Source organism: Tamandua tetradactyla, chromosome 3, assembly GCF_023851605.1.
Source record: "Tamandua tetradactyla isolate mTamTet1 chromosome 3, mTamTet1.pri, whole genome shotgun sequence".
Classification (NCBI taxonomy): Eukaryota; Metazoa; Chordata; class Mammalia; order Pilosa; family Myrmecophagidae; genus Tamandua; species Tamandua tetradactyla.
In genome coordinates, this window is record NC_135329.1 from 89,170,388 (window position 1) to 89,197,919 (window position 27,532).

Sequence of the window (27,532 nt, forward strand, 5' to 3'; positions counted from 1 at the left end):
ACATCCACAGCTGATTCCATTTGTCATCAGCCAAAGGGGAATGTCTTCCGCAATGAGTGATGCTTAATCTGATCACCAGAAGCCTTTTAATGATACTTCAGAAGAGACAGACCCTTCCTGTTTCAGCTGGTGAGCCTCTCCCGTGGAGTTCATCCAGACCCTCCATCAGAATCATTGGCTTCACAGCCTGCCCCTGCAGATTTTGGACTCTGCATTCCTGTGGTCATGTGAGACACTTTTATAAATTTTATATTTGTGAGTATTCCCTGTTGATTCTGTTTCTCTAGAGAACTCTAACTAATACAGGGTCTTAAATATAGAATTAGTTAAATCAAGATGATGTCATCCTGGAAAAGAGTCTGCCATTTCCTAGTATGACTGGTTTCCTTAAAAAAAAGAGAGGAGACTGACATTGAAATGTCACAAAGGAAAACATGGAAGGCCAAGGATTACTGACAAACCACCAGAAGTTATGAAAAAAATAAGGAAGGATTTTTCTCTAAAGCTTTCAGAGGGAGCATATCCCTGCTGATATCTTGATTTCAGACATCTAGCCTCCAAAAACATGTGACAATAAATGTCTCTTGCTTTAGTTTCACCCCCATTCTCAGCTTAACCCCTATACCCATGGGAAACTAAGACTGGCCTCAAATGCATAATTCCTTTGTTGGTTTGAAACTGTTGTGTACTCCTGAATAGCCATGTTCTTTATTCCTGATTTAATATTCTAAGATAGGCTCTTTTTTCTTATTTTGTTTCCATGGAGATGTATCTCCACCCATTCGAGCTGGATCACTTCCTGGAGTCCTTTAAGAGGGAACCACTTTGGAAAAATCTTCAGAGCTGACACAGACAGGGACATTTGGAGATGCAGAAAGAAAGCACCCCTGGGGAAGCTGTTTGAAACCAAAAGCCAAAGGACCAGCAGACACCAGCCACATACCTTCCTAGCTGACAGAGGTGTTCCAGACTTGGCCTTTCTTGGATCAAGGTATTTTTCCCTGAATGACTTAATTTGCAAATTTTTATGGCCTTAGAAATGTAAACTTGTTACTTAATAAACTCCCTTTATAAAAGCCAACCCATTTCTGGTAAATTACATTTCCGGTAGCATTAGCAAACTTAAACATTTCCCATTTTCTCCACATCCAAAGGAAATGCTTTTTGGCAGCATAGGGAGGAGCACACAATGTGCTGAACTTGTATTGCATATTCATTAATTTTGCAAATTAAATACAGAAGGAATCACACTGTCTTTGAAAGGCAAAGAAGTGAAATCAGTGAAATTGACTTCAAGGGAGAACCCTTGTGGTTCTGAAAGAACATGAAGCTTGCTTAGTTTGGTACTTCCATATGTGAAACATGGCAAATATTCAAGTAACTCCAGAGAAATTGAAGAGATCATACTTCTAATAAAGTTTAAAAGGACCATCATGAAATCATTTCTGCCCTCAGGTTGGAGCACTTAACTACCACTTCTGATGATGAACTCAACATAAACCATGGAGTTTAATTTAGACTAGATGAGGATTTGTTTATAAAAGGGACAAATACAAATACATATTGATAATACAGCAGAATATATACAATGCCTATGAAAGAATGGTTTGGAATGAGGATTAGGGGAAACATGACAAATGCAATCATTGTCCTCTCAGCACTTCCCCATGTCCTGTGGATAGCCATCCTCTTCCCAGAGGACCTCTGAATGCCTCAACTCCCTTAAGAAAGTGGTTCACACCAAAAGTTGGCACAACGTAGTCCTAGCTGCCACTGGGACCCAAATGGTAAATCTAGATTTTAATAGCTGGTCACCCAGGGGCTCTCTGCCTTCTCTTCTCCAATACATTCTTCACACTGTCACCTGGTAGGTTGCCAGATTTAACAAATAAAAATGTGAGATTCCCAGCTACAGTTGAATTTCAGTTAGGATAGATGGATAGATAGATAGATAGATAGATAGATAGATAGATAGATAGATAGATAGATAGATAAATATGTATATTATATATATGTGTAGCCATCAGAAAGACTATATATATATCTTAAGTATGTCCCTAATAATATAAATGACATGTTTATACTAAAATATATTTATTTATCTGAAATTTAACTAGGTATCTTACATTTTTTCTGGCACCCTGTGCCTGAACATTTCTTCCAAAACAGTCATCTGATCACCCAGTTCCACTGCTTAAAAGTTTCCCCAAAGTTCCCACCTCACAGTAGGGAATGAGAAAGAATAAAGGATTTTTATGAAATTGTTCCTGTATATATTTCCAGCTTTCCTTCTCTCAAATATAAAAATCCAAAGTTCCTATAATCCTACCAGTATCTTTTCAGTCCTCCGACCATGTCTCTGCAGATCTGGCCTGTATGTCTTTGCACATATCTCTTCTACCTGGATACTTCCTCATCAACGGCCCCTGTCCCACACACAACATCCTACCTCTACCAGCAGTTCCTTACCGTTAGCAAACATATAGCTTCCTCTGGAACTCTCCAAATTCCCTGCTCTGAGCAGTTTTATCTTCTGCTCTTTCCCATAAGTTACTGAAAATCTATCTGTTTTAGACTTAATAACATACTCTGTCACAATTATCTGCTTACTTATCTGTCTCCTACCTTAATTTTGAACACCTTCAGGGGGCATATGTTGTATTTCATCTTTTTTTTTTTTTTTTTTTTTTTTGTCCCTCAGTTGTTTGGGAAGCTCCTCATACAAAACACTAAAAAAATGTGCTTTGAATGAATGTGTAAACAAACTGTCAACCACATTATAAACTTTCTTAGAGCAAAAACATGGGCATTACAATTAAATACATTAACTGGGCTTTATACAACTGACAAATGAGGAGGGATTGACTGTGATTTACTTTTTGATTAGACTGATTAATGCAATGGGTGATGGTTTCTGAAAGGAAGCTATTCAACCCAGCACAGGCACAATGACACAAATTCAATATCAATTGATTCTGCTGACTTACAACACATGGAACGGACATTTCATTTTCATTTCAGCTTTTCATAAAGCTTGAAAGTATTTCAAAGGAAAATAGGCATTTTTACTATTTACTGAAAATAGTTAAGATGGAAAACTGATGCAAGATGTTCAATGTTACCATAAAATAATTAGTAAAGAATGTGTCTTGGAGGAGCTTCCATTATCCCATGACAAGAGACATAGATAGCTTTTAAGCCACACCTCCTTTGAAGACATACATTTCATTCATGCATTGAATTGTTCACTTGTTCTTTCAATTGATGGTATGACAATCACTAGGCCATGTGGTAGGACACAAGAATAAAAAGACAACAGAAAGAAAAATCTGAATCTTGCACATGACCTGATAGATTTCCTGGTAGATATCTTAACCAAATATTGAGTGACTAGTCTGAATTATGGAATTGAATAAGCATAATGCAGAAGTCTGCCAGGTTGAAGAATGCAGTCGCTAATTATTTGTTACTGATGAGAAAGAATAGCAAAATCTTACATCTCCTATGCAGAGGTACTCTGTTATGGAAAATGCAAACTTTAAGCATGAAAGAGTTGGACAGGTAAAAGGGAAATAACTTGGCTGGTATGGAACAAAATGGAGGACAGTAAGAAGTCAATGGACCTAAGTTGCTTTATTGATACTAAACACATTGGCAGATTAGAAAATACAACACCTTGAAGACAGAGAATGACTTAAAGGCAAGACTGTGAATCTAATTCTCTGTGGCACATGCTTGGTACTTGCCAAAACATTAGAAAATTTTGGTGGGCACACTCTGATATAAATAACAAATATTTAAGTATAAAACATGATCTTATAAGCAGGGATGAGACAAAAAAAAAATTGACTCCAGGATTTGTCAATGATGAAGTAGCTTCCAGAGCTTCATTTGTCTTAGTCAATGTGCTTGACTTGATTCATAAAAGCTTCAGTTCTCCACATGATAATTGAGGAACAAGGACATGGGTTTGTAGACAAATAAAAAAGAAAAAGTTTTGTGCTTGCTGTGTGAGCTTCAGCAAATGACTTTACCTTCCTGAGGCTCAGTCTCTTCATCTGTAAAATTTAGATAATTATATTCTCTTAAATATTTTGAAATTTAAATGAGATAATGTTTGTATTGTCAACTTCCATAGCACCTAACAGAGAACACATCTCTCTTTATGACAATTGCTTTTTCATGTTTCCTTTGAAGAGATTGTAAGGATGACTTCCAATACTGATAAACAGTATTTCTATAAATGCTAAATTATTATGTTAGCATAAAAATAACAGAAACATAACTATTTGAATGAAAGAGTTGGGTGAATTTAATGACTAAAAGAGTGCTCTTGTGTTCGATCATTTTGTGGAGGAAACATATTTAGAAAGTTTTCATATTAAATCTAATTTTCCTAAATTAGAGATAATTTAAACCTATATGAATCAAGTTGGAACTCTACTTGGCTGTTTGGATGACTTTCTTTCTAACACATTTTGGAATCATTATATGCCCCCTTGTCCCTTTGCCAACTTTGAAACCCAGAATATATTAGAGCCAGGAAATAAGCTGCTGATTAAATCAGGATTGAAGGGACATAAGAGATTCCTACTTTGGTAAGTATAAATCTACCACGCAGCTATGGCTATTATCTCCATTCTATTGCTAATATTATTGTATAGATATATATTATTTTCTATATCTTAGAGTGCATCAGTGATCTCATTCAACCTCACAATAAATCCATGATACAAGTGGGAGATATATGACTTTTTGCTGGATACAAAGGCAATATAGCAGATTAAAGGAAGCCACTTGCCCAAGACACACAGTGAAGGATGGAGGCAGGACTAGAACTAAAGCCCCTTCGCATCTAATTCACTGGACTTCTTTCCCAACTGACCTGGTGGGACCAAAGAGTTCACTGGGTAAAAGATGGAAATACATTGGGAGATAGGTAGTTAGTTACCTAGAAAGAAATAACACAAGAATGAAAAAAGAGAGAAACCTAGATATGGGTTATTTCCATGCAGTTAACACATATTCCTAGAATACCTTCATAATGCTTAATATTTTAAGTCAAATGCTGTAGTACTGTTACTGGACAAGGCCATGGATTATTTTGCCCAATGTACTCAATGACCCATTCCTGAGACACTGGGGTTTCAAAGAGAGAAAGAGTTTATTATTAAATGCATACTAGGAGTACAGACAGCCTAAGGGCTAAAAATCTGTCTCCCTGAGTTTAGGGGGTTCAAGGTTTTTAAGGATTTTAGCAAGATGAGAGGAAGTCATTTCGGATAGAAGTTCAAAGCAGAAACGGAAACAGTGTTAACATAAGTTGAAAGGGAAGGAAGCAGAGCTATCATTTCAGTGCTACAGGTATGAACCAAAAGGAAGGGAGACAAATTATCTTTCAATAACAGAGCCTAGCAGATAGGATTTACAAATGTAAGGGGCTGAGGCTGGTTAATGACTGACTTCATTAGCATTAGGGCCTTTGCTCTAGGAGAGAATGACCAGATAAAGGGGTTAACAGCTTTTACAGTCACAAAGGCACAAGATGAGGGCTTTTACAAACATTTCATATATCAAGGCAGCTTAATTATACTTTAGAGATTTCAGATATTCCTCTGTCTATTCCAATATCCCAGAAAGCAAAAAGGAACATCTATATAATGATTCAGTAATCAAAATCATCCCTCAAATCCCAATTTCTCAGTTATAATACCACAAGCTTGATTATGCATAAGAGGAGGAATTCCTACAAAATAAAATTTCGATCCTGAAACATCATTAAATCTCTCATAGGAATAAGGGGATCTGATATACTTCACCTTAATCATTCCACAATTATTCATTAAACCCCCAAAGCAAGTTGCTGTGCTAATTCAAAGAAACATTAAGGGTCTTGTGAAAGATATAATAGTAAGTATGATTTTAATATAAATAGAAAATTAATATTAAAATGAAATTAAGCATACAATTACATAAGAAAGCATGGAAAAATCTGGTTCTGTTTCTGTTACTGCATCAGTCTAAATGAGTAGACCATGTTAGATGAAAGCTTCTGGATTCTTTCAAACTCCCCTTTTACATTCTCTTACGGAAGGAGAATTTGTGGTATTCTTGAGTTTCTCTGACCCAGCTCTTTTTCTCTGAAAGCTGTTGGCTTTTATCAAGCTCAGTATATCTGAAGGGAGAGGAAGGAATGAAAACATAGCCCAGGGGCCCATTCAAAGCAAACAATAAGAGGAAATGAGCTGGCAGGGGAGGGCATTTCCTGTACCTCACACAGCAGAGCTTGAAGTATCTGGGGGCATGATTTTCATTTCCTGAAATGTAGAACTGAAGAAATGGTAACCCTTCCTAACAGTAAATTTTCAGATAATATATTACCAAGCAGTATCATAATTCTCTAAATGATTTCTATCAATTGTTGGAATTAGTTTTAATGAGTGGTAATAAAACTCCTATCTTGGATTTATGTGCAATTTTAACCTTATCTAAATATTTCTACACCTCCCATTTTGTTTTCAGTTAATATAGATTTAAGCTTTGTGTTTCTACCAACCACAGGGTTGGAAGGGTTTAACGTGGGCTTATTACTGAAGCTCTTTTTCTTGTCTTTGCTCTTTCCCTAGTACTATTAAAAACAGAAAATACCCAATATTTATCTTTTTAACTGTACAGAATGCTTTCTTGCAGCAAAACTGGGTCTTAAAATATGCCTAAAATATTAACTTTGATATCACCAAAGATTATGGAAAGAAAGAAGAGAAATTAAATGATGGTACAAATTATCTATTTCAAATTTCCACCAAGTGTTTCCAGAAATCAAGCAGAAAATAAACTCTGGAGAATCGTATCTGAGGTTGGCCTAAAATCTTTGCTTCTTCACCATTTACAGGAAATTGATTTTCTGTGATGGAAATCATCTCAGCACTGCAGTCTCTTTGAAATCCTGTCAGAGATCATTGTGTTTTTTCATGTGTTGTTTGTAAGCTACCAGAATACTCTTCCATGAAATTAATTGTTGGATAAGAGACCAAAAGCCAAATTTTCTCTTTTTTTTTTTTTTACATATTTGCAGTCTTACTATTTCTCAAATCATGTCTTTTCATCTCTTTCATTCCTTGTGCAATCATCTGAATCTCATCAGTACAAAAAAAAAAATAACATCATTTTATTTTTCAGAGAATCCCTCCTTGGTTTAGATGGAAATATAAAATGTGTGCTTTGAAATAACCTTATCCTCAGGGAGCAGAAATGAGCAGATGAGCACTATCTAGCACAGGCGTGAGGCCAGCTATTGAAATCTAAAAGTCAAAGTTATCAGAAATGCATGGGAATCCTATTAACTCTGTAAAAGCCAAAGGGTTTGCATTTTAATCATTGGAAGTTGGCAGCGCGTTTGTGTTTGGGTGCATTGGAATAAAACTCTCCTTCTGCTCCATGTGACCTGCGGATTGACAGTTTATATAATTAAAGAAAGCATCTTCACCTTGAATGTTGATCACAATTCATGTTGCAGATTGCCATATGTGACAATAATGTAATCAGGCTAAGAAAATCTTTAACCTCACTGTTTTGTGATGAAAAAGAAGATGAAAGAAAAACTCACATGGATTTCCCTAAGTGAACTCCTGGTGTGTATACATTACCAATATATGACTGAATTCAGAGTGAGCCTGCAGGCAAGAAGAAAGGGATATGGAGGGAAAGAGGGAAGAGAAAGAGAAAAACTGATTTTCAATCTTTCTTGAAAGTGCTCTGAAATTCAGAGAGCTTTTCATGATACTATTTTCTTATTCAAACTACTGCCTCTATCCTCTATTTACACATTATATGAAAACTGAGCAAACTACCAAGAGTTTCAGAAAAAAAAAGTGAGATTCTAAAAAGTCTGCCTTACTTGCAGGAGTTAAAAAAAAAATAAATCACCTGCCACCATCACCATTACAATAACAACAAAAAATTTTTCCAACCAAGCTAGATAATGAGTACTGCCTCTAAGGGACTGACACCAAATTGGGCTTGGGATCTTAGTGGAATACAAGCTAAAAAGGAATTTCCAAGAGTATATTAAAACTAACAAATACATGACATTGGAATAACTATAGGAAATCTCAATGTGGGAGCCACTAAGTAATTCCCAAATATTTGTAAGATTGTAATCAAATACTAGCTCTGATTTGTAATCTTAGCAATTGAATGGTGATATTAAGAATGACAGTAAGTCTAGTGGAAAATACCACTCATATTTAAAAGATAAAGGATTAAAAAAATTGATTTATAACTTGGCATATGCCTGGGTTGGGTGAGACAGTTAATTTTAAATGTATAATATGTTCAATTGAAAAGAAAATGCCTCTAAAAAAGAAGAGATAGCATACACAATATCCCAGTTAATAACAGGAACAGATGCCAAAGAAGGAGGGCAAGGAGGGAAAAAAAGAAATCATTAAAAAATCTGAGTCAGAAAGTAAGGAGAGTTTTAATGCAATCATTGGAGAAACATTACAGTAGTGTATTTAGCCCAAATATCTCCTTGCCATGAGATTCCAAGGAAATTGTGCGTGAGCATGTGTTCTAGTTTGCTAACTGCTGGAATGCAATATACCAGAAACTCATATATATGTACATATATATACAAATACATAACCATTTAATATATAGAGAGAGCATTTAAAACACTGCAAAGTAAGGACATGATATCAAAATGTTAACCATTATTAGCGATTGAAATACAGCTGTTTCATATTTGCTAATCTTTCAATAATTTACCAACCTTCTAAAATGAAAATGTTTACTTTTATAATCAGCAAAATATATAAATATTTTAGTAGACATTTTACAGTGACTTTCCCGTCTCAATGTTCTTGTATTTCCCACTACCTTCTTACCATTTTCACTGCTGTTTTGAAAGGGAAAATACATCCTTCATTTTTCCCTTTCTCTAACAAATTATTCAATTTATCTTTAATATTGGCACAAGGAATAAGGAAACTATAAAAATGTAAAAGTAATGTGAACTATATTTATTCAAATAATGACAGAGAGAAGTAAACAAGGCAGTTAACCATTAATTAATTGAACATCAAACATTTTGGTTTCATTGATGGGTAGGTGCAGTGGCCAGGCTTTGAGAAAATAGTGATAAATGAGGATGGTTCCTGGGCTGCTAATTTGGCTGATAGAAACTTTCGAAGGCATGGAAGTGGGGAGTCATAGACTGAAGTGAGGGGTCATAAGGTTGCTGTTTGCTGATAAGAATATGAAAAAGAACCAAGTTTGCCTGACACAAAACCTTTCTGGATTGTTTGCCTTAGAGAGTCCTTTTTCAGCATTTACCACAAGGTTAAAAAAGCTTGACCTTTATTCTACTGAATGCCTGGCAGGGCAAGGACACCTTGCCCTTCATGCTAGTCAACAGGCCCTGGCTCCAGGGAAACAATAAATTCCTCAACATCAGAGATAGGAGAAGGTCAAGAGTTTGCAATGAGGGAAGAAGCCATTTGCATTAGTATGGCCTCTGAGGACTTCTCCAGGTAGAAGAATGAGCCACAGCCTCGGGTGATGCCTCACTGGGGCCAGGCAAGCCAACCCCATGAGGCCTCTTCCTTTTGATGGCTCTTGGTGCCTTGCCAGGAGCTGTCCTCACAAGCCCCTGACCTTTCTCATATCTGAAAAATAGCTCAAATTAGCTACATGCTGATGGTTGGCTGTGATCTTGTTATGCCAGCCCCCAATTATCCAAAGCGATAACCATATGCAAGCACATTTTGTAATTAGAGAATGAGGGTGCTGTGATTGTGTGCTCAGTAACTAGCAGAAATTAAACGTTACATCCTTTATCTGACTTTACTCAAGGAGACTGGTCCTATTCAGGCCAGTGGGCAGGGAAAGAGGATATTTGCAGAGTGCAGAAGTGCCAACGGGACATCTGAAATGACTTGATGGCAGCCAACATTTTATATTCCTGCTGTAACTCTATCCTGCTTTGAAAAAGCAATAACCTTCCCTCTAGCTGAGTGACAGCCATATGGGGTTGTTACTATAGTTCCAAATAACTTAGAAATGGAAAAATCATCCCACATGGCAGGGTGGAGGAGGTGGAAAAGGAAGTAAAGAAGCTTCTCAAATGGCTAATGGACCAGAACGTTGCCACAAGAGCCTGTTGGGTTTCCAATTTAAGCGCAACGAGAAATGTTCAGAGAAGTCAGAGTAACTGATGCAAGGTCACACTGCTGGAGCGGCCGGATCGTGGAATCTGTGACTGCTGAATTTCCATTCGGTATACTTGTATCTGGTCATCTATCTCAGTGGGCACTGACTTCCCTTTTTCCTGCAGTCTTCTTACATACAGCTCATTCATGCATTTAACCCACCAAGACCATTCACCATAGGTGTGTAAAGGGTTTCTTACTTATGTGTGGGAAACACTGACAGACTTCCCTCGGCTCACGGCTGCCCACCTGAGTGTGACCCTGCCTTTCTCTAACATCTTCTCACCCAACAGTGTCGCACCACAGTGGAAATTTACTCCAGACCCTCCTGTGAAAAGCCTGATGGTTACTCGGAGGAGGGCATCCAAAAGCAATGGGCATTCCCACCCCCACCTTTCCTAGTGAGGCAGAGGACACGACTGTGTGATTTAATAGCACCATTTCGGCTGCTGTCCCAGGGCACTACTCATTTGAGAAACGTCTGCACACAATGCTAATATTGGCAAGATTTCTGAAAAGCTAACTCAGGTACTAAATCAAGTCAAATGAATGAGTCTAATCCATATGGGGCTTCTCCCAGGGTAACTCTGAGAAAAATATGAAGGTTATATCGGTGACTGAAAAAGAAATCAACCCAGTGCCCTTTCAGAAAAAAAAAAAAAAAAGTACTTAAAACATATAAAGTCTTAAATTTCTTCATAATTTTCTGCCTGTCTTTATGCTCTCAGTCACTGTCTTCTCTCCATTTCCTCTTTAGTATGCCTGTCCTAGTTTGCTACCTGCTTTTCTAAATCTTTTCCTGCCTCTCCTCCTTCCAAAATGTGAATATTTAACCCTGCTCTCTTAAATTCATGGTTTCAGCAGTTTTGCCTTGACCACATAACCTACACTATCTCGACCATCATCTTTCCCTACATAAAGAAAATAACAAGGCAGATCTGTACAGTGTGTGAGAGCTGGTCTTTAGCTCTACTCAAGTGCTCTTGGCACCCAGAAATAGAGGCTACAGCCTTCCTTCCTTCTGCCACCTGCCCCCTATGTATTAGCTGAAGCCTAAGATCTGTAAAACACCCTCACTTTATTCTGCATCTTAAAAAATATATATTGCCAGGGCATTAGATTTAAATTATTAAAGCCTTTTGATTCTAACAGGCCAGGTTTCTTGGACCTTGGAAATGTTGGTGTTTTCTAGTGAGTTTTGTGGGAAGTGTACATTGCATCATCAGTTTTAGTTTTCTAAAATTAAATCACTACATTTTATCCAGCATGGTTTGACAGTACACAATGAACGTCAAGTGTTTATACTTTCTACTCATAATCTGAGAGTTGTTATGAAACTTGTCCCACATTGATGTTTCCTTCAGGAAGAAGCCTCTTCTTTGTTGTGTTTTTTCACCATCATCACAATTAAAGTTCCCTTATAAAAGAATTGTATTTCTCCATTTCCATATGTTCCTTAATCCTTTGTGTGAGTGGATAATTGCTAAATGCATCACTATCTTCCCTGTGACAGTCAAAAACTCCTTTCCATTGGAACACCAATGCCACCACCACCCCCAAGTACTAAAAGAGTGGGCAGCCACAGTTTCCCCAGCTTCATCCATGTGCTCTCATTTTATTACCAATATGGAAAAAATAGGGATCTGAATGATAAAGTCAGGGCACTGGGAAAGAAGACAATTCCACAAACCAAACAATGGAGAGAACCAAGAAGAAATAAGCAAAGGAGACAGGGATGAGTATATTGACTCCAAATTTGGTGCCAGGATTAGGGCAGGAGACACCTCTGAATAACCACATGAGGATTGCAGTGGTTGTTAGATGTGTTATTCACAATGTAAGGAGTTCAGATAGAGTGATCTTTTTAAATTTTGCTTCGACATCAACGTGGTAGATATTTCTAATCCCCAGTTCATGGTTTTGATTAATATGTAAAATGTGGGGTTTTTGATGGGAAATAAAAATCAATCAATATTCATGATAATTATTCATTGTTATTTTTATATGCTTATACTCCCTAATTTTACATAGAAGATTTCAGGAAGTTAACAATATATGTTAATGTTCTTAGAACATAGAGAAAGCTACACAATTCTAGTTCCTTCTTCCTTTCTCACTCTTCTTTATATTCAGCCCAAGTTAAATCCCCAAATGATATTCTTGCACATATTTGAAATCTCTAGACATCATTTCATACGTTATCACTTCCTTTCTCCAATTGCTGTAGGGCAGATTTACTCCAAGTTCTCTTTCAACACTGATCTGACTGTTTAATGAGTAAAGACTCATGACTACCAATATTCTTTTTACTTTTGTATCACTACTTCCAAGCAAACAGAACCCACACCAAGAAAAACTTGAAATTTAGGGTATATGTTTTTAGTCATCTCAAGCTTACCCAAGGGCTGAAGGCTGGTATACACTCTATCTTCTGACGGCCCAACCTCCCAATATTATAAACTTTTAGGAAATGATCAAAATATCATCTACCTATCATATGAATTGCAGACCCAGAGCTCCAGCAGTCTGTTCTTCCACAGGATTCATACTAATGCGACAACTACTTCAGAGGGAGGAGAAGGAAAAATCAATAATTCTGTGTTATCCTATATATAGATATCCTCTCTATAGCATGAACTTGTTTAACCCTCAGAACTGTAAGGAACTGACTTCCCCTAAGATGCATACAGTAAAAATTTGAGAAGAATTAGAATTAAGATTGCATCCTCCTTTCTTTCCTCCCTCTTTTCCTCTCATCTGCATTGCCTTTCTCCTTTCTTTCTCCTCTTCCTTTATCCATATGTGTATTTTGACATTATCCAAAATGAATGTCTTGGATATGCCCCACTTGGGACCCTCCTTGTCATTCTCCAAGTAAATGTGAAGCATCAAAAATCAGTACACAGGGAAGACACCTCTTTGGGGATATGATCTTTAATGCTGGGCAGGTCCTCCAACATCTAAAGAAGCATTTCAGCTGTCCTTGAGTTCCTGTGTAGGCAGGTTCTCTACAACCTGCCTACCAGGATATTTCAAGAGACAATCCATTCTCCAGTGCCCCACAATTATTTTCAGAATACTAGGAAGATATGTGATAATGAAATCAGTTTCTCCACTTTGTGTTTATGCTATTTAAAAAAAGTGAGAAAAAATATTTTTTGTAGAATTTTTATACAGTCTTGAGAAAAAATGAGAATCTTAAAAAAAATATGTTTTGTTTCTAACTTGACAACTCTAGGTGATAAGTAGAGTTGGAATTACCAAGCAAAAAATGGGCTCTGGAGTGTAAAAAAATCCTTTTTCAATCTCTTATGATTTTAACCATAGAACTTTACTTTGTAAAAAAAGGATGTGTTTGGATGGTAAAGAAAACCAACAGGTATGGCACAGTATTAATTATACGTCTTTTATTTTGAGAGAGAAAAATATGTAAGGCCTCCTTTACAACATAGAGTGCATTAAGTTGGAATATTTAGGGAAGAAAGTGGGAGAAAAAGATAAGATAAAAAGAGGAAGAACCGAGTATTTTTACTTTCATAATGGCAAGAGGCAAGGTAAACAAAAAAGTCAACTGAAGTTCAACCATATGGAACAGAGCCTTTAGATAAAATTGAACTTTCCAGTTATCATGCCATAGAATGCCTCCATATGAAAATGATAATGCAATGAGAGAAACCACAGCCAGATAAAGGGAACAGGATAGGGACTGCATGGCACTTGACTTGTCCACTCCATCTTGGGGGAAGGTTTTGTGAAGCATTTATGGAAGTTTTGTCAAAGGACCAAGGGTAGAAACACGAGGAAGCAGACTTGAGATGTCAGCAAAAAGGAATGGACTGAGTGTCTGCAAACAGGAGAACTTCTTATATTCTGTAGCCTTGGCTTTCCCAACAACCCAATCTTTGTCAATGTAAAAATTCTAATGGTTTGTAAATCCCAATTGCCTCATTCATTGTTCCTCCTAGTGACCATCACCATATGGAAAGAATTCCCAGGAACTGAACATTGTAGAGTTCAATCTTTTGATAGCTTCTGTTAATTAATTTGTGTTACTGGCACAATAAATGTGATAACACCAACATTTAAAATAAGTAAAGCTGAAAGCCAATAAGAGAGCAAGGCAAAAATGGAAAATTGGCAATAACTAAGTAAGTGACCCACTAGACAAGGCTTGAAGATCAACTGGACTTGACCTGTTCACCCACTAGCAGACCTGTCTGTTAGTGGGCTGATCAAGCCTAAGGAGCAGTGATGTCCATTTCCTCATCCTGGGGAATCTTTGTACTTAAATGCTAATATTAGCAAGTGTAACTTGTTTCAAGCTTTAGATTATTAAATGTGATTTAGCTTCTTACTGGGCTTTAATGAGAAGTGCATAAAATTATTGTTATAAAATCTCCCACATGATGCTTTAATCAGGATTATGGCACATCAGTTTTAAGCAAAACAACTGTCCGTGTAATTCAGTCTTGTGTACAAACTCACAGATGTTGAACCATAGGAACAGGGGATGGTGAAGCAAAACAGACAAATCAGATCCCAGATAATTGGTTGCTTGAAGATTTTTGTTTGGATTATTAACATTCATGTTTCAAACAGATACACGAATTCTAGAATCTCAGGGTGGAAGGCAAATTGGAGTGACTCCATGTTCAGACCATATTCTTTACTGTAGTAGACCAGGATTTCATATTTCTCTGTATGCCCATGAGGAAAAATGGATAAATGAGAGGGCTGGGAGTGGAAAGCAATAGAAAGTTTTGGGAACTGTATCTAAATGAAATGTGCATGCTCCATGGAGAGAAGCAGCCTCTATAGAGTTCCATGATTATCATAGCATATTCAGATTTTTACAAAGAAAAGTCAGTAGTCTTTTTTTTTAATATAAAAATATCATGATTTCAAACATGGGAAATGTTAATAGAAAACAGTTAATTCATTGACTACTCATGGAGTCTCAGCTTGGGAATTCTGCTGTGGATTGTGTGCATTTCTAGAGTAGATTTCATGTATACTTCTGCTTTTGGCATCTTTTTCAGCATCCAGTGAGGGACATGAAGCAGAAGGAATGTAGGAATGAATAGGGAATGAATTAAAGGAAGATACCAGTGGGCGTGAGGGTACTAAGAGGTTGGTGATGCAAAAGCAAGATTATTAAAGACATTCATTAGTCTGACCATCTAAAACCACTCTGGAACTAGATCTTTAATGTGAAAATGTATACCACAGTCATGGGGTGGGAAAGGGTGAGAAAAAGGTGCTGCTGATGCCCATAATACAAGCTAGTAATAATAATATTAACTCAAATTTTTAAATGCAAACTATATGTCAGGCAATCTGCCAAGCACTGGAAACAGTTTGTTATTTGAACTCTCCAAACCTATCAGACTTCCTGTTTTATAGAAGAAAAATCTGGCAAACCAGATGAAAGGATTAGTCCAAAATCACACAACTACTAAATTGCACCGTGACCCAGTATCATGATGATGCTTAAGAAACATGTCTCATGATATATTCTATGAGATAGTTGATTGTTATTATTATAATGAATACAATTATTAATTCACATTGTAATATGATAACGAATCCCTAACTTAGTTTTCAAAATTGGAACAATTTTTCCCTTTCCTCTTAATTTTAGATGAAATCTTAATTGCTTTGCTTTGTTTTTAAAGCACAGTCTTCATTATTGTACCCTTATCTTGATTTCTCCTTTTCACTTCTCAGTTCAAGCTCTGGGTGGGGACAAAATGTAACGAACGAAGAGAATAATGATGTTTTTTTTCCACTTTTGACATCAGCACCCTGATTCCAAATCAGAAAGGAATCTGCATATTGTGGACAACTTGATAAAGTTAACTTGTAGTCTTACCACCATGTGGGGGGCTTTAGGTATCAGGACATAAAGCCCAGCTTGAACACTTTGATTGGCACATAATTCAGCCAGCCACTTAACTTTTTGCGTTTTTATTTAAATTGTGTTTGCATTTATCTACAAAATGCAGATAATAATATTCCCTACCTCTTAATTCTTGTTTGAAAGATTAGATGAGGAAATACAGAAAAAGAATCTTGGTACAATACTCGATACCAATTAAATATGACATATAGTTTATTCATAACACGGGTTTCAATGATTTTGGCTTTTGGTGGTCGTGGTTATTTTCCAAAGAATCATCTCTTAATAAGGTGGATGATAAAAAGCAACTAAAATTTTATCTACAAAAAATGTCCTCCTGGCAGTGTGATGGTGGCTCAGTGGTAGGATTCTTGCCTGCCATGCTGGAGACATAATTTCCGGTGCCTGACCATGAGGGAAAAAAAGAAAAAGAAAAAGAAAAATGTCCTCTTTTGGTGATATATTTGTTTGTGGCTCCTGGTGCCTACCTCTGCACCCTACCCTCAACTTCATTCAATTATGTATCGTGATGGTCTCCAACATTTATTGAGCATCTTTATGCCATGCTCTGTGCCATGAACTTTAAGTGTACTACATTATCCAATTTTTCCTCAGAAGATATTTACAGAGTGGTTTTGCATGGAGAGGGGAATAAATAAGTGTCCACAGTCTTTGAAGTAGTCAGGAGCACTCAATTCCAATCTCCATCTCCAGAGGGGAGAGCTCAGCCATGAAGGTATTCACACACGCTGTGGGTATCTGCTACTTTTCATCACTTTTTCCTTCTGTCCACTTGGTTTTCTTAACTCCTCAGATCTTAAGACATGATTAAGAATGTGTTTCCAATTTCACCTTACTTATGAGACATTTTTCAATCAACCTTAATCATTTTTTGAATATAAAAGAATTTGGAAAGATTTCCAAAATTTCATCATCAATATCTATTCAATATTTTCCATAATTTTATTTAATGATAGGTAGTAGGCCACCAAATCATTAGTTCATCTTGATCTATGGCAAATAACTATTTGGTTTGTGCTTTGTTTTTCGCCTGCATTTTCAGTGAGCCTAGAGATCATAATCTTACAATATTATATTACATTAAAGTATGGAAAGGTTTTCAAAGTGGCAAAGGGGTCCACCCTAAAATGAACATTTTGTAATGCCAATTTAATACTACCCACCCACTTAATACCTTTCCTGAAACATCTACTCTCATCAATACATCATTCAATAAAGCTGAGTGTTTGTTACCCACTAGCCTCAAACCAGCTAGGAATCTTTTGAAAGACAGGTCTTTGTTATACACTATAGTTTCTGTTAGTGTATGCATTTGCAAGGGCCACGCAAGGCTGCCAACTCCTCCTTTTCTCTGTTCATCTCACAATTCTACATACTGAGGATTCAAAGCTTATTTTCTCCCGATGCCAGATTCATCATCTCCCTTACCAGCACCTCATCCAACTCCCTTCCTCCCCAGCACAATGGAGCTTCAGAGTCTTGTAGACAGAGTTTTCATCTTCAGTGTATTTGTTCATAAGTGAATGAACTTAGCCAATATGTATTAGTCTTTCCAAGCTTCCCCGTACAATGGGGATTAGAATAACTTCTTTCCAGGGTTCGTAATAGAATTAGAAATAAATTTGATGCATTAGATATTCCATTCACAAAAGTTATTATCATTGAGTCATTGCTCTAAGAAGCAAAGTCAATTTTTAGCCTCTTTTATGGTCTAAACATTTTCTTACTGATGTTTCCCCTGGCCCTATTGTTTTATTTAACGTGGTACATGTATTTTCCCCACTGCATCGTACATAGCAACTACAAACCATCTCTAAAGCTTTTGTATAATTTGGCAGGGCAGAAAATGAATGAACAATGTGAACAAACAAATAAAATAAAATAAATAAATATAACCTTGTGGGCATGGATTTCAAAAGCCCTGTGTTCTCCAGCTATACAATCTGTCAACAATGATGATAATTTATAAATCCCTAAGAACTAACAAAGTAAGAATTGTAAAATTTAACACAGGGCTTGCCTGCTCAGAAGCAATACTAATTATAGTCATTTATGTCAACAGCTTACCATTTATACCTAATTACCATGTCTCAAAATCGCATTATGTATATCATTAGGTGTGTGTCAAATTAACGCTGCTGTAAGTTTTATTGGATTATGCCACTGTTCTCTACACCTGCATGCTCAGGTTTTATAGTTTGTTTCTCAATACCATGGTCAATTGCACTTAACATTCAAGGAAAAACCAAAAGACAGTATGCATGGCAGAGAATAAGACTAAAATATGTGACATCTACCACTAAATACTCGATTGGAGAGGGAGGAGCAGCGTGGGTACAGCTTGTTGAATTGGATGACCCACTGTAGCTTTGAGCTTTCCATTCATTTTGGGTGGAATATCCCTCTTCCTCTTCAATAGCCTAAGGAAATTTAAACATTAGCAAGAACTGAATGACTTTGGGAATTAATAGACATGTGTTCAAAGCTTTATCATTTATTCAACATGTGACCTTGAGACAATTTAATTGGTCTGAATCTCAGCTTCCTCATCTATAAAAATAGAAATATAAATATCTACTAATGTCTACCTCATAACTTATTTGTTAGGTTGAACAGTATTTATTGTTTAACGTTTGTGAGATTCTGAAAGAGTAGTGGGTCTTCACATCCCCCTCCTCCATATGTACTTATCCCTTAAGCTTTTTGAAACTCAGCTAACATTTTTTTCCTTATAAATTCCTTAGAATCCTTGATTTTTTCATACAGGTATAGATATGTCTGTTGATACTTGATAGTGAATTTGGGAGTGAGTGCTTGCTTTTAAAACAGGACCATAAGTACCTATGTCAAGGAAGATGACTACGCTGGTTGAAGCTGTACTGTATTCCTGAAAAAGCCATGTTCTTTTAATACATCCCTGAGGGTATAGAACTATTGTGTGGAGATCTTGTTTGGTTCAATTGAGATGTGACCCAACACATTCAAAGTGGGTCTTAAGTTCTTTACTGGGTTCCTTATGAGGATAAGAGAGAGAAAAACCCAGAGAAATTTGGAAAGACCTCAGCACATACTGGCCATGTGCCTTCCCATGCAACAGAAGAAACCCGGATGCTATCAGCCTTTCTTCAGAGAAGGTATCTTCCTCTTGATGCCTTACTTTGGGCACTTTCATGGTTTTAGAACTGTAAATTTGTAAACTAATAAATCCCCAGTGAAGAAGCCAATCTATCTCTGGTATATTGCATTACAACAGCTTTAGGAAACCAAAACAGTGACTTTAGTTTTTAGGTATACCTTTGAAGTGCCAAACAGGAATCACAGAACATGGCATATTAGAAGTGGAGAGAAACCAAGAGTCACATTCTCCAGTGCCTTGTTTTCCATAAAAGGAAAGTGAGGACCCAGAGGGAGCAGATGACCATCGTTGTCTCACAACTGGTTAGTGAGAAATCAGGAAAAAGTATTCAAACTTATCCTTCCATGGATTAAGAATAGGGGTCAGCAAGATATGATGCACAGGCCAAATCCATCTACCACCAATTTTGATAAATAGAATTTTATTGAAACACAATCCTGCCAGCCACAGTCGCATTCATTTCTTCATTAACAATGGCTTTTTCTGCTACAACAACAGAATTCAGAAACCATAGGAGCTGCAAAGCCAAAAAATATGTACTATTCCACCATTTACAGAAAAGGCTTACAGACCTTCAATTAAGGAGATGGAACTGGAATTAAAGAATTCAAAAACTCTAACTCATGAAGTGAGATAACATGGAAACCGTCTTTTATATGAATGAGGAAAAACTAAAAAAATATCAAACAAAATAAAACAATGCTTGCCTTACACATGGGAGACCTGAGTTCAATCCCCGGACCATGCATCCTGCCCCCGCCCTCCCCAAATAAAAAGCTTGCTCTCATTAGGAGGCATAACTGAAAGCAACAAATGTTGAGTCCTATGAAATATAAGAAGAGATCAAATGTTTAATCCTATGAAATATGAGTGTCTCTTAAAACCTCTCCCTCAGGTTTGTGAAGGTGAAGCACTTCTCATTTAAAGAAAACAGCTGAAAGGTGAACTGCAAGATTCCTGAGGCTTTGTTCATCCATGTACAAATAATCTCTGGCTACAAACAAAATTCCTGCCCCATACCTGCCCTACACCTGCCCTTCACCTGCTACACACCTGCAAAGGGCTATTCAGTTTCACCTTATAAATAGAAAACACACCAAATACCTACTCTGGCAGAATACCTTGATAAGATGCACTATACCAGGCTATCTGATGGTTAGAAAATGAGCCAGCAATGTCTCAGACAGACACAATAACTATTAAGTAGGCCAGAGAAAAAGGAAATGCCTCCCCTTTACCCCTATACCATAGCGGCAACAAAATAGCTGTTGCAAAGGCATCAACATTTGTAGAACTTCTTGACACGCATAGCATAAATATGTAAAAGCTAAGTATATGTTATCTTATCTAGTCTTTTAATCACACCATGGCACAGATAACACTCTCCATATTGTGTTTTGGGCTGTAGTAAGTACCAGAAAAGGCCCAATTACCTGACTTAAACAAAAAGAGAAATTTATCATTTCATGTGACACAACAAGGAAGAGACAGGGTTCCAGGATCGGGTTCTCATTAGCTTAACAATGTTATCAGGAGCCCATGCTCTTCCTTTTTTTTCCCTCCAAAGTCTTCTGCGTACCATGATCATTTTTAAAATGGCCAAAACTAATGTAGCTATGACAGTGGTCAATGGAAGAAGCAGAGCTCTGTACCCAGGTACCTTCTTGTACGGCAAGGAAATCTTTCTCCAATTGGCTAGAACTTTGTCACATACCTCTGCCAGGAGGCAGTTCCTGGAAGAAAAGCATCAAGCAATCAGCTGTGAGTTAGGGGCTCTAGATTTAGGGGCTAATGCTAGGGATGGAGGCTGCCTCCTGTAACACAACTGGCTGGAAGAGGGTGAATTCTTGGACAAAGTCAGGGTTCAAGCAAGAAGAAACAAGGATATTTTGGACAGGTTACTAAAGGTGCCTCTTTAGCAAATGAATAAATTGTAGCTCAGAGAAGTTCTGTAACTTATCCTAAATAAAAAAAAAAAATCAAAACTCGTATTTTCCAATTTGATATTTATACCCTTCTTTCTTCTAGAAGGGTTTGTAACTAGTTGGAATTTTGCCTACAGTATAACAAGATAAAATGTAGTTAAGTAGAGAACATTGAAAAACAGGGAAAGAAAAATAAGTTGGATAGCTGGAATTTGCCTCTTGGTTTCCTCACTCCAAGAGAATGATATAGCTGCTACTCTACACAGAAGTGAAAAATCCAAGTCCAATGCTAAGGAAACAGGCATTCTTAATTTCCACATGCAGTACTTCATTCACTCACTCAAGAACATTTACCAAATACAATGTGAGGAGACAGCACTAGAAAATAAAAACTCAGGCTCTGCCCCGGGAAGGAAAGCTGCTGTGAGTGAGACAGAAATGTATCCAGACACTCACAGGGCGACATGCAAAACCTACAATAAATAGAGACTCACAAGATTGGTCTCCTTATGATCCCTGTACTGTGGATGAGAAAACTGAGGCACAGAGATAATAAGTGACTTCCCTGGGATGTCATTGCAAGGATGTAGCTAGAATTTGACCCAGGAAGGCTGTGTCTATGAGCTCTGAATTATGCACATCATTCAGTCAGTGTAACATGATCTCAGAAAACAGAGGAAAATAGAGTTGGCAGGTGGCCACAAACAGTAATTTTGATCCCAAAATAGGATTACGACTTTAAGACTCTTTTAGATGCACTTTGTAAAGGTTGAATGGAGTCATGCTTTGTGCCAGGGGCAGGGCATCCAGAAACTTTCACTATCACTGGAGAAGCAAAGACTCTCTGACCAGGCTGCTCTCCTTTCAGAAGTGAAGAAGACTTGGACATTGAGATAAGAATCGCTTTGCCTGGAGCACCACAGTTTAGCCACTCTCTCTCAAAAGTACATGTATTGTGTGCTTGTTTTTTAATTTTATCTTGTTTTTCAGTACATGAAACATGTGGCTCAGCACTTGTGAAAAGAATGGGTGACCAACCTCAAATGGAAACCCTCTCCTTACCCCCACCGACTCCACATTAAGCAAATTAAATATATATCTGCATTGTCCTGCAAAGCAAAGCAAGGATTGAAATATCCAGACAAGTAAACCAAAGGGGAACCATGAGCAGGATTAGAAAAAGTAGACCCTGGGAGTTGGGAATGAGTGAAAGCCTTATTTTTTCCTAAGCCAATTAAAGCAGAACTATTTTAAGTAAGTCCATCACTTAAAACATTCTCATGCAAACACACACACATGAATACAAATACACCACACACACACACACACATTTAACACCCAGGCCCCTATGCATGGCTATGAGCAGACTTAGGCCACAAGCTCCACTGTGAATTCCACAAGACAAAATTGCTATTGGCAAACTCAAATATGAATAGAGGAGGCTGCAGAGTGGTTATTAAAGGAGCCGAGAATGTTTAGAGTGTAAAAACGAAGGTCAAGTTGGGGTAATATCGTTGCCTTTGAATATCTAAAGGGCAGTCAAGTAGAAAATGGAACGGATGCATTTTGCATTGTTCCAAAGTGCAGAGCTAGGATGACTGATGGAAGGTACAGAGGCAGGTTTTGGCTCAGTATGAGGGGAAAAACGGAACAATTAGTGCTGTCAAAAAGGGAATGGTTTGCTTTTGAGAATAGAGAAGTCCCTCCCCACGAAGTATTTCAACAAGGGGCTTAGCTGGCCATCTGGCAAGGATTTTGTAGGAAGAATTCACATATTAGCTGAGCAGAAGCAGGGGTTCCCAGTCCTGGCAGCATGCTGGACTCATTTGGTGAGTTTTGAAAAATTCTGATATTCTGCTCCTACCCTACTGATCTTGATGAAATTGGTCTGCAGCACTGCTGGGACATCAGGGTTTTAAAAACTTCCCTGTTATTGGTTGAAATTTTTGCCCTAAAAAGGTATGTTCAAATCCCACCCCCCTAGCTTCATGGTTGTCACTTTATTTGGAAGTAGAGCTTTTGAAAATGTGATCAGATAAGATGAGACCAAAGTGGACTAGGGTAGCCCCTGATCTGATATGTCTGGCATCTTTATAAGATGAGGAAATTTAGACACAGAGATAAATGCAGAGAAGAGATTGTCATCAAAAATAGAGACAAGAAAGAAGGCCATGTGAAGCCCGAGGCCAAGGTTGGAGTGATGTGTCTAAAAGCCCAGGAAGACCATGGGTGGCCAGCAAACCCCAGAAACTAGAAGAAGCAAGTAAGGGTGCTCCCCAAGGATTCAGAGGGAGCCTGGCCCTGCCAGCACCTTGATTTTGAACTGCTGGTCATCAGAATCATAACACAATAAATTGCTCTTGTTTGAAGACCCTCCCCATGTGGTTTTAATGTGTGATGAGGGTAAAATACAACAGGGCTAGAGGATGGCTTCGGTCGTTTATGGATTAGAAGCTGGAGAGTTTGATACTCAGCTGTGAACCAGATGGAGTGTAGCAAATGCTGGCAGTGTCCACCCAGAGCCACTGGTCCTTCAGTATTCCAGAATTTCCATTGCAGAAACTGCTTGTCTTCATCTGAAGCCATTCTCTTCCCATCGAAGTTCTCTTTGTCCCTCAACTCAGGACTGATAGGAACTCTCTCATCCTGCAAGGATGTGTGTCTTCTACACTAACCCACAGAACTTCTCCAGGGGGATTGTGTTCCAATCCCCTAGTATCAGCTTCCTTGGTAACTCTCTTCATGGGCTGTCTGTCCTTCCTTGTTTCACTTCCCTAAACCCTCCTGCCGTTCTCTTTCTCTTCCAAGCAAACTCCTTGTGCTTGAAATTTTTTCTCAGGGTCTGCTCTGGAGCTTTACTAACTAAGAAGAAAAAGGAAGCTCATTCAGGCTTGAAGGAGCTGACAGCATAATGAGGAAAGGCAACAGGTAAACAAATTTATAACTAAAGGAGATCATATCCCAATTTTTCAGAAGAAATTTAAGAGTTCATATTAAAGAGTCTGAATATCTGCTGCAGTTTACTCCGCTCCCATAAATCCTCATAACCAGTGTGATTTGATGCTAAAAGCCACTCTCTGAACTAACATTTTCTTGTTTCCTCTCACTGTTAGAGATGATTATTTTGCATATTTATTAACCATCATTTATTTTACGTACCCTCTCCACATTTGATATTTGATATCCCCCCCCCCCCCCCACTGGATGTCACTATCTTTTCTCTCTCCCTTCTTCAGAAAATCAGTGGGGGATATGAATTATTTAAATCATGTCATTATGATTTGAAGGTTAGTTTCTATAAATCTACAGTACAAATGTACTGGACTAAGGGTAGATTTAAGATGAATAATTGCTTCTGAAATACTCTCAGTAGAACGGACCCTGGGATGGGCTAGTTGCCCTTGATCCCGGGGTTCCAAATGGAGCCTCACCAGTAGTTTCCATAGCAACCAACATTGATGAATGAGGATGATTTCCATTCACTTGTCTCCAAGTTACAACTTTCTTTTAAAAGGAAACTAAATATGATCACACCAAGCAGAGGGACATAGGCTATCCTGGATGGGATCAGCAGTTATTTTCTGCAAAACTGAAAATTGAATTGCTGTTTGTCTGTGCTCCTCATAGTCCCTCAAACCTGCCACATTCCTTTCTGACATCCTGACTTTGCTTGGTACACCCTCCCTTCTTTCCACTTTTCTGAACTCTGTCCAGCTACCAACTCATTCCGATGCTCTCTTCTTCCAGTCTCCCTTGACTGATCTCAAATCTAAACGGTATAACAATTTTATATATATTAATTATATCATTCTGCATAAGTGTTATGGTTAAGAATACAGGCATTGGCAAAAGGCGAACATGAGACTCCAGTTCCACATTATCAAACAAGATCTTGGGCTATTGGCTCAACCCCACTGAGCCTCTTTTTCCCATCTGCAAAATGTGGAAAATTATAGAACTTGGCACATAGATGTAAGAGAGTTAATTGGGAATAGAAAGAATACAACTTAGTACAGTACCTAGCTTATAACAGATAATTGAAAATAGCCAAAAGTAGTAAAACAATGAGTAAATAATAGCTAATATCATTACCAATTTTTACTGTTATGTAACTGCATGGGGAATACTCATAGAAGAAGCACAACAGGAAAGTCAAGTAAACTGTATTTAACAATTCTATTCTATGTGCATTAGTACATATATGCTAAAGCATATTCCATAAATTGCTTTACCTCTTGAAGGCTCCATTTCCTTCTGTATAAAATGTGTTTGCCACTGTTCACTTCACAGAATTTTGGTCAACTTTACTTTTGCAAGTCACTGTATGAAAAGCACTGTCATTGGACTTTGAGTGGGTACCCAATACATTGATTTCCCTTGTCCAACTTACCCACTCACCTACCCTTTAAGAAGTTGAAATTTTCTTAAAAAGTAAGAAAAAGCACAGAGTATGTGTCTGGTGTTTACCAGATAATTAATGCATTGTGATATTCCTTAGGTCATATGTCCATTTGCTATAAACACATCCAGTGTGTGTCCGGGCTAAACTAATAGAAGGTGTTATGATGCCTGGGTCTGGGCTCTTTGCCCACCTAGGAAGAAGGACATATATGGATTATTTAAACCAAAGAAACAGGATGAAACTTCATCTACATTAGCCCACTAGGAAGAGCCAAATCCTGTGCTATCTCTCAGGCACAGAATTCATGAAACATATATTTATTAAAAAAAATATGTATTCATCTTGGCAATCCAAGTAAGGGCCTTAGTCCAGCAAGTTAAAACATTTCATTGAAATTCATATGACAATAACAACAGAGGAGAATATTCTAAAAGTAGTGAAACATAGACTTAATTATTAGCCCATTAGGAGATCCATCTAAGGAAGAACATCTTAGCAAGACGAAGAGCAAAATCACACAACAAGCATGCAGCACGGCTGATTTTTAAATATGGTTCACTAGCTTTCCAGGTCTTCTCTACAAGCATTTTCTGAATCCTGAAAGAATGCACAGGAGGAGGCCAGAAAGTGGTAGTCACTATGGCAAGCAGATAGGGCAAGTTGAGCCTGGAGGACACGGGTGATGCTTCAGCCTTTCCTCTGTTTAGAAACCTTGCATGGCTTGATATTGTTCTTAGGATACAACCTGGGATCCCAGCACACTGTCGTGATCTCCAGCCCAATTCACCTCAAATCATGCATCACTCTTGCTTTGCATTCACTGATATGGTTACCCTGGATTTCTTTGAATGGCAAGCTCCTTCTCCCATGAACCCTCCACAACGTTTCTTCCTACCCCCTGCGATGGTCCAGCTCCTTCTATCCTGTAGAGCTTAGCTATAAAATCACATCCTAAGGCATCTGTGGTCCTCTCCTTAGAGTTCCTTAGACCATCTTAGAGTTCTCCTTATAGTACTTTTTGTTTTTTCCTAGTTTTTTTCTTTTTTCTTTTTTCTTTTTTTTTTGCATGGGCAGGCACTGGGAATCAAACCAGTTCTCTAGCATGGCAGGTGAGAACTCTGCCACTGAACCACCATGGCCTGCCCTTGGTTTTACTTTTAAGAATTAGCTACTGATTTCCCACAATGGAAGACAAAAATTTACCTGCCTTTCCTCCATATTCACTACTATTCCCAGAAATATGCACCTTCACCTTCCCCGCCCCTTAATTCACAGTAAAATAGTATTAAAATTGTTAGTTTGTTGATTAATCAGTGTCTACAATATTATGACAATTTAATTGCTTTTCACAGCCACACAGTCAACTGATTACTTTTAACTTTCACAACTTTTCACTTTTCCTAGAATTAATAATGAACGTTTTCTGTTGTTTGTTTTGCTTTTATTTGCTTAGTAGATTCTGTAGACTTGTTTTTGTTTTTACCCCAATCTCACAACATTAGCATATCCGGTATTGTTTCTTGGAGACATCCTTCCCGAAACTTTCAGAAACACTTTCCACCTCCTGAAATGCTGCCTACATCTGAGTATTGATTACTGCCCCACGTGTATTTTCAGCACAGAACTCCGTCCCTGACATAGCATTGTACATAGGTATTGCTCTTAAAGACTGAATAGACTTGACATGTCAAAAGAAGGAAAGAACTCTTCAGAAAGGGGGCATGGGCTGAGTAACAGCCATCCAATATCCGCTATTGAATATCTCTAGATGATTGGGTCCCTTTATTCATATCTCTAGTCAGTTTGTAAGTTACCAGCAGAGACTATAGATTGTGAAAAAAACTGCCATTGGGTCAGTGGATAAATCAATGAATAAGAAAAATAAAAGAAGCTGAGATCTTCCCACCGTGAGCAGGTTTAGGATCATGTGTTCCTTCA

At 37.7% G+C, this 27,532-nt stretch overlaps 1 protein-coding gene across 1 annotated transcript in view; it reads right to left on the bottom strand.

Moving 5' to 3' along the window:
- Window positions 1-27,532, bottom strand: part of CNTNAP5 (contactin associated protein family member 5) — an 818,968-nt gene that overhangs the window by 687,468 nt on the left and 103,968 nt on the right. The window lies entirely within an intron of this gene.